The sequence below is a fragment of the Elephas maximus genome, chromosome 1, assembly GCF_024166365.1.
Source record: "Elephas maximus indicus isolate mEleMax1 chromosome 1, mEleMax1 primary haplotype, whole genome shotgun sequence".
Taxonomy (NCBI): Eukaryota; Metazoa; Chordata; class Mammalia; order Proboscidea; family Elephantidae; genus Elephas; species Elephas maximus.
In genome coordinates this window covers 80,123,375-80,132,192 of record NC_064819.1, presented here as the reverse complement: position 1 = coordinate 80,132,192, position 8,818 = coordinate 80,123,375, and the positions used below count along the sequence as shown (strand labels likewise).

The 8,818-nt window shown below is 39.3% G+C and overlaps 1 non-coding gene across 1 annotated transcript; it reads left to right on the top strand.

Annotated features, from left to right (window-relative positions):
- The first annotated feature begins 7,264 nt into the window (after positions 1-7,264).
- TRNAS-GCU (transfer RNA serine (anticodon GCU)) lies at positions 7,265-7,346 on the top strand. Its single transcript has one exon. It is a non-coding gene; the product is annotated as a tRNA-Ser (tRNA).
- The last annotated feature ends 1,472 nt before the right edge of the window (positions 7,347-8,818 follow it).

The following is an 8,818-nucleotide window of genomic DNA, read 5'->3' as shown; positions in this document are numbered from 1 at the left end:
TTTTGCCCCAGGATGGAATTTGGACTTGGAGTTGATTTAAGACTTTTGGGGTTATATGATGGGCTTGAAATTGTTTCACACGTGGTAAGGACATGAATTTATGGGGGCCAAAAGGTGGAACATCGTGGATTGAATTGAGTCTCCCCAAGATATGTGTCAACTTGGCTAGGCCACGATTCCCAGTATTGCGTGGTTGTCCTCCATTTTGTGATCTGATGTGATTATCCTATGTGTTGTAAATCCTAATCTCTGCCTGTGGTCAATGAGGCAAGATTAGGTTATGTTAAAGACAATTAGGTAGGGATACATCACCCTTACTGAGGTCACAACTCTGATCCATGTAAAGGAAGTGTCCCTGGGATGTGGTCTTATCACCTTTTATCTTACAAGAGATAAAAGGAGAGAGAAAGGAACCAGAGAGATAGCGACCTCATACCACCAAGAAAGAAGCTCCAGAAGTGGAGTGAATCCTTTGAATCCAGGGTCTGTGAGCTGAGAAGCTCCTAGATCAGAGGAAGATTGATGACAAGGACCTTTCCCCCAAACCAGCAGAGAGAGGAAGTCTTCTCCAGGAGCTGGCGCCCTGAATTCAGACTTCTAGCCTCCTAAACTGTGAGACAATAAATTTCTCTTTGTTAAAGTCATCCACTTGAGGTATTTCTGTTATAGCAGCACTAGATAACTAAGACAAAACTGTAGTAGCTAAATGTGACCACAAATTATTTACATCTCCTCCCATCAGAAGATTGAGTCCAATCTCCTAATCCTTGGATATGGTTTATGACTTGTTTTGACCAATGGAATGCAGTGAAAGTAATGTCATGTTACTTCCAAGTCCAGGCCTCTAGGCTTTGCAGCTCTTAGCTTTCACCCTTTAGGAATACTGCTATTATGGCGTAAGAAAGCTGGGTCATCCTGTTGGAAAGGTCACATGGAGAAAAACTATTGAATCACAGGAAATAGCCCCTGCCACCTGCCAGAAATGTGACTGATATTATGCAGGAGCAGCTAGTCCTCAGCTGACCTGTCAACTGATCAGAAATGAATTAGCAAACGTGGCTGTCTCCACAAGGAGAAGAGATGACCCATTCCAGCTAAGCCCTTCCCAGATTGCCAACCCATAGAATTGCAAGAAAATAAAGGGATATTGTTTTAAGCCACAAAATTGTGGGTTAGTTTATTACACAGCCACAGATAACTGATAAAGAAAATTAATAAAGATGGAAGATTGAATGAGAAATTTTGAAGTATATCTAATTAGAGCACAAGAATAAGAGAAAAACATATAGGTCGGGCAATATTTGCAGTGATAATATCTGAGAATTTTCCAGAACTGGAAAGAAAAATTTCATCTAATAGATTCAGAAAGCACAGTGTACCACAAGCACATAAAAGAAAAACAACTCATAGCTGCATACATAATACTGGAACTATGTTACACCAAAGATTAAAAAAAAAAAAATTTTTTTTTTTTTTTTTAATCTTTGGATAAGAGACCTTGAAATTAGCAAGAGATAGTGGATAGATCTCCTGCAAAGGAAGAACAATTAGAAAGTTAACAAACATCTTAACTTCCACAATAAAAACCAGAAAAGGGTGAAATAATATTTTAGAATGTTGAGTAAAAGAACTGTTAATCTAGAATTGCGTATCATCAAATTGAGCTTCAAGAATGAGGGATTTTTAGCACTATTTACAAATAAATACCAAGTTTACAACCAAAAGGGTTGTACCCAATAAGACTCTTTTAGCTTTATATTATTAAAACATTAAAACTTAAATAAAATTAGAGAAAGTTATAATGAATCTCCATGCATACATCACCTAGGTTCAATGATGGTTAACGTTTACCATTTTTATTTCATTCATCCCTCTTTTTTGTTAAAGCATCTTTTTACCTAATTCCAGGCATCATGTGATTTGATCTTCAAATACGTCAGTATATAGTATAAGGACATTTTTAAAAACATAATACCAATAACTTTATCATATATAAAATATTTAACTAAAATTTCTTAATATTATCTAATATCCAGTCCATATTTAATTTTCTCAGTTGTGTAAGAATGCCTTTTTATAGTTGATTTGCTTGATTTAGAGTCCAAAGAAGATTTAGAGTCCACACATTGCTTTTGGTTGATAAATCTCTTAAAACTGTTTTACTATATAACAATGCCACTTCTACCTTTTTATAGCATTTATTTGTTGATGTAACTGGGCAGTTTGTCTTGTAGAATTTCCTCTGCTCTAAGTTCAGCTCATTTTACGGTGTCATTTAACATGTTTATTTGTCCTTCTCCCTCACTTCCTGTAAACTTTTAGTTACATCTGAAGTTTGATTAGATTTACATTCAACTGTTTTAAGCTAGACTACATTCTAGGTGTTGCTATGTATTTCCTACAGCATCACACCACGTGGCACATAATATAGGTAGGTGCTTCCACTTTTAACTATGCTAATGTTATTTGGTGGGTTCAGATACTATAAGCTGTTCCATCCCTTTGCCTTAGCACCCATTGATTATAATTACTTAGATCCATTATGCAGTAAGAATCACAAAATGATGATTAAAATATTTTAGGATTTCTTTTGCATTTATTACATGTAAACATTCCATAAAGAAAAACTTATCTTAATCATCTGTTGGTTACCTTCACACAGGTGAGGTAAATGACAAATCCATTATTAAAAAAATTTCTAAATGATGTACTTCAAAACAGAAAAATGATACCAGCCTGAGAGGTAAGAATGAATAGAGCACAAACAAAATGTTAAGCATGTAAGAAAATCTGAACAATTATTGTCTGAATGAAATAATAATGGTGTTTAACTTAGGATTATAAAAAGTGGAGGGGGGTGACATCACCAAAAATGGTAGAACTCTGTCCCTCCACTAAAGCAGTGGTTAAGCTGACAAAATGGTTGAAATCAATTTCTGTGGAACTCCGAAATCCGATAAGAAGCTTAAACCACTAGGAGAATGCTTAACAAAGAAAGAAGGTACTGTGGCATTTTAAATTGCCCTCCTACCATCCCCCACTCCCCAGTTCAGTTGTGGCTCTGAAGACAGCAAGCATCATGCCTTCCTGGTGCAGCTTGCTGGTGCCAGAAGGAGCAGTGCCCACCTCGTCAAAGAATTGTGGTGGTGTGTTTTGAGCTATTTGGTGGCTGGCTCAGGGGCTTGCCTTTGTTTCGCCCAACTTGGAGCTCTCTCAGGGCTGAAATGGCCCCTGGGGTAGCATTTGTCAAAGCATTTGAAGGCAAATATACAAGCTGCAGCTACCTAGGGCATGACATAACAGTCAGGGCAAGCGGTAGACAGACTGAAAAGCCTGGAAGGAAGATATAAGAGGGGAAAGGGTCTTTGGACAGCTCCTGCGTACATGGAGCAGAGAAAGATTGGAAGTGCCCCCATTTTCAGAGTCACTGCTCTTTCTAGAGAATGTGGCTCAGATGGTCATTTCTGAAACCCACACTTGCATCCCCGCGAGGGCCAAGATGCCCCCACCATAGGAATTTCCTACATTTCACCAGTTATCCTCCTTGACTTTCTTCCTAATCCGTCCAGGGACATGTACTTTTCTAGAAGAGGGTGGACAGGACCTTGACTCCCTCGAGGCTGGAAACAGGGGTAGTTTGAAGCCTTAGCTAAGAATCTCCTTGGTGTGAGAGAGGCCCAACTCTGGGAAGCTGATTTGCATGGACAAGGGCCTTGTGACTAAGGAAAGAAAAGGTGCCTTCTAGAGCTGGTTACCACCACAGCTCTCCCCACTGGAGTGGTTATAATTTAGGAAATAATTTTGGAGTCATTATTGCCTGTCCTTGAGCATTTTTGAGCATAGAGAATGTGACCCAGCTGGATTTGGGCTCACAAGAGCTCACAAGGACTCACACGGACACATCAGCTTGGCCCTGGGGTATAAAGACAATAGAATAATCTTGAAAAATATCTTTTACAGAACTTTTCACATAAGCCAGAACACAAAAGACTTTCCACTCTTATCTTTTTCTATTAACATTTAGTAAATAGAAATCTGTTGGATCAATGAAGACCCTTCTGACTGTCAGTTACTGAAACCTGTACCAATGATCGTTAAGAAAGATAATTCAAAATGTAGGATCACAGTTTCTACCCAATCTGTGAAAAGGTGAAGCTGTCAATGGTTTTGCCCATTTGTAATGTTAATATATACTGATGACTCTGAACCTTCCTTGGCGTTTTCCCACTTCTGTCTATTCTGTAATATTCTTTGGATTTGGGCAGACATTAGCTCTGGCAGCATGCTTGTCCACTTCTCAACTTTTGTCTTTTTGAATAAAACTTTCTTTTTGCTTTACTAAACTTTGTGATTTTTTTCCCCTATAACAGGTAATGCCCCTCTAAAGCCACCAGAGAAATCGAAGGAGCCCCTCACTTGCGCACAGAACAGCATTCCTTTCAGGGCTTTGGGTTTGGTGTTTGACAAATTCATCCCAAGCATGGCTTCTGGCCTTTAATGCTGCTGTTTCCTTTTTAAGTCTTTTGTTATGATAGACACTCCCCACCCCTAGCCTCAGACAAACCACTCAACCAAGCTCTATTGCCTCTCTACTGAGTTTTGGGGAAACACTTTTTCAAATTTTCACCCCTGAAACACTGCTTGGCAGTTGAAAGCCAGGCCTGTAGGGCCAGATTGCCCCACTAAAACTGTGGCTCAGCCACCCTTTGCCTTGTGACCCTGGAAGGGCCGATGGACAAGAGCACATGCCTCGTCTGGTAAGGATGGTTCCGGGATTCCATGAATCACAAGGAGCAAAGTGCTTCAGTCTGTGCTTGGCATAGAGTCCACAGCTATGTAGGTGTTTGCCATTGTCATTATTGCTCAGCTATGAAGGCTTTTGAAAGACAGAGACCAGGGATTATGTGAATTTAGAGAGAGACCACCAAGCCCTTGAGCAGCATATTAGGTTTAGTGCCATCACCACCAACTTGTGTTCCACGACCTTCTGCGCTTTCTGAGGATAAATAAAAGCTAAAGCCTTGGGCGTCTGGTGTTGCAAACCAGGAGCCTTCATGCTGAGTGGTAAAGGGGCTTTGGCAGATCATGATGTTACTAAATGCTATAATTTTATTCACGTGCTTTCTTGAACCTCTAGGCTGTACTTAAGGAATTTCTGACAAATGGGGTATTTAGCTTGTCATTCAGCTTTTCATAAGCTATACACGTATTTGCTTGTCTACTTATTTATTGTCTGCCCCAAGCTATGTTATTAATTTCATCAGAGTAGGAATGTTATGATATTGCTAACCAATTAGTATAGTACAATATAAGCACATGATATTCAATGAAACAAATCATTTTATTTATAATCAAAACTTTTGATTAAAATACATCTCTCTTCTAGCAGGGAAGGTTAGTGATCCCTTCATCATTTCTAAAAGCATAATATTATCTCTTAGTGGGGATACCACAGAAGATGGGGGATTTCCCCTTTAAAGTTGGTATTCAGAAATACATTTGAAGTCACTGGTATAAAATTTGGTTATCCTTGGAACCCTCAAAGAGGAACAAAAGAAGAGAACATGAAGAGATTCTTAAGCGTTCTTTTAAGATTTTTTTTTATTATTATTATGTATTAGGTGAAAGTTTACAGAGCAAATTAGTTTCCCATTTGATAGTTTGTGCCTAAAGCGTTCCATGACATTGGTTTCACTCCCCACAATGTGTCAGCACTCTTCCCATTTCTGCCCTAGGTTCCCCGTTTCCTTTCATCCTGATTTTCTACTCCTTTCTGCCTTCTCATCCTTGCTTTTGGGCAAATGTTGCCCTTCCCATCTCATATAACTGATTGTTCTAGTAATAAAATAAACAATAACACCCATGAGAGAGCACATTCTTCTTGGGAGTTATTGTTTATTTTATGGGCCTGTTTATGGTTTGGCTTGGGGGAGTTCTACTCTGTCCTATAGGGTCGCTATGAGTCGGAATGGACTCGATGGCACTGGGTTTTTTTTTTTTTTAATGGTTTGGCTGAGAGGTAATCCCCAGGAATGGCTTCAGTTCCAGATCCGAAGGGTGTCTTAGGGTCAGAGACTCAGGGGTTCTTTCAGTCTCTGTCACATTAAGAGATTTGAGTGGTAGAATGGCCGTCCTAACTCAAACCTTAAGGACAACCGTAACAACTGATTTCATTCAAAGAAATGATTTTTTACTCACTAATTGGATAAATCTTTAAGTTTTCTAACATAGGTGAGTTTTCTGTGAGGGGTAGTTTTATGTTGAAGGTGAGAATATGGAATTCAGTGAAGGAACGTGAAAGGGAGAGAACAGGGTCTCTCCTGCCAAAGCTGAGAACAGAGGTAGAGGTGTCATAAGGAAAAAGCAACACGTTTTGGCAAGAAAGCATCTTTTCTCTCCAAAATTCTACACTAGATATAGAAAAGCAAACAAACTCTGGTGAGTGGAAGGGGTGTTTTGATGCCCAGTTTATCTGAGGTTGTCAATTTCAGCTTCTCCCTGGAAAAATGGTGAAAATTGTGGGGGTGGGATGGAGGGAGTGGGGATGAAACTGGTGAAGCAGCCTGCCCAAATTTACATAGTGCATGAGAAAGAGCCACAGCCAGGACCCAGGTATCCTGACCTCTGCACCAGTGGACCATTGGGGATTTCTCCACTGTCATCCTACTCAGCCCTTCTTCAGTGTTGGTGGTAAATCAGTTTTATGCTTTAATATTCCCACCTACTCTGGAATCAAAACGGTCCCATCAGGGCCCTTGCATTTTTTTCAACCACGTTCTCACCATTGCTGACATGTCACAGACTGGTCAGTGCCACGCCCTGGAGAAGGCAGCAAGAGAGAAATAAATTCGTTTCCTGGCTGTCGGCCATACTTCAGATGCAAATACAAGGGAATCGAAGAGCCAGATTTCGTTGTTCCCTGGTAACTCGCAGAAAACACAAATCCTAGTAGAAATTCTGTTCAGTAATATAAATTTCTGAAAGAACACGGGGCGGCCAACGGGAGCTGGTATGTTCATTCATTCATCTGTTCAACAAGGATTTGTATACTGGTTTTACTTGTTTCTTTTATATGTGCCAAGTAACTCTAAGCGTCATTTATCAGTGTTGTGGTTGCTGCGAAATGTACCTAAAGAAGTACTTCACCCTGGGTGTGGTTGTGAGGATACAATCAGGATTAAACCAGAAAAAAAAGGTGATTGAGTATAATTACTACAGGACAAATTTCAAGAAGAAAGAAAAGAAAGATGCGGTAAGTTCGCCGGACGAGGTGGCCGAGTGGTTAAGGCGATGGACTGCTAATCCATTGTGCTCTGCACGCGTGGGTTCGAATCCCACTCTCGTCGGCTTGTTGAGGATTTTCTTAACTCTCCCTGCTCCAGGTACCCAAGAAGACATGTAAGTTCAGCGTTTACTCAGTCCTTACGTGTGGTAGATTCGTTCCTTACCACTAAATTGAGTAAACTGCTAAATTTATCCTCCCATTTCAGAACTCACTCAATTAAATATTCTCTCAAACTTCTTCACAATTCCTCCTCAGTGGCACTTAAATTTGTAAATTAAGTTAACCGGTGCAATCGTTTGAGTAGTGTTTCCTTTCTCCGCTAGACGGTAACCTTGAGTGCAGGAGACATACTCAGCACAAAGTCCCCAGGTTTTTTGAGGAACCAATTGAATAATTAGTTGAGGGCTATAGAAAAATTGTCTGACAAACAACTAAATGATAAAATCGTCCACAGAGATAGGTACCACAAATTATTTATACTGTACATTGTGGGCTATTTTCAGCCTAATTTTAACTGTACTACAATTTTCACCATGTATGCTAACTTTAAAGTAAAATACTGAATCTTTATTGTCCAAGGATCTCTAGCTTTGAGGTAGAGGGTGTGTCTCTGCTTACAGATATGACAAAACTGAAAAATATACCCATACAACATTCCCAGTTAGATCCTTCTTAAGCAAGACAGAGAAGAATGTCAATACTGTTTCTACGTATGATTTCCATCTTGTCAGGCCTTCAGGGACAAAAAAATACGTATTTCTCCCTTTTATTTAAGGTTTTGAATAGGCACTACATTCACATGGTTCAAAAAGTATAAAAAAACTGTATAGCAAAATCCTGCAGCCACCCCTACCCCCCAGCCACCTAATTCAGCTCCCCATAGATAGGCACTGCTATTAATTCCTTCCAGAAACATATTAAGCACAAATGAATGTATATTATATATTCCTCTTTTTTTTAATCTCAAAAAGAGATAACACACCATGCACATTGGCCTGTGCCTTGTCCTTTCCCCATAGCCAATACATCTTGGAGCACTTTGTATGTCACAAAAAGTGATAGCTTATTCTTTTCCCAGAATGCACAGTATTCCAATGTATGTGTTACTGTATATTATTTAACCAGCCCTCTTCAACTCGACGGCACTGGGTGGGTGGGCTATTGATTGATATTTAGGTTTTCCCTCATCTTTTGCTATCACAAACTATACTGCAATGGAAAAGTTCATACATATATTATTTTGGATGTGTGTATATCTGTGATACTGTAATACATTTTTAAGAAGTGGACTTACTATGCCCTAGGATATATGCATTTTAAATATCAATGGATATTGCCAAATTACCCTCCAAAAGGATTTTATTAATCTACATTCCCAGGCAGTGATGACTGAAGTTCCTATTTCCCCTCACCCTCCCCAATGTGGTGTTTTGACAACTTTGGGATCTGTTAATTTAGTAGGTGAAAAGTGATGTTGCGGTACAGTTAAATTTTCATTTCTTTTATTAAAATAAAACATTTGCTATATTTATG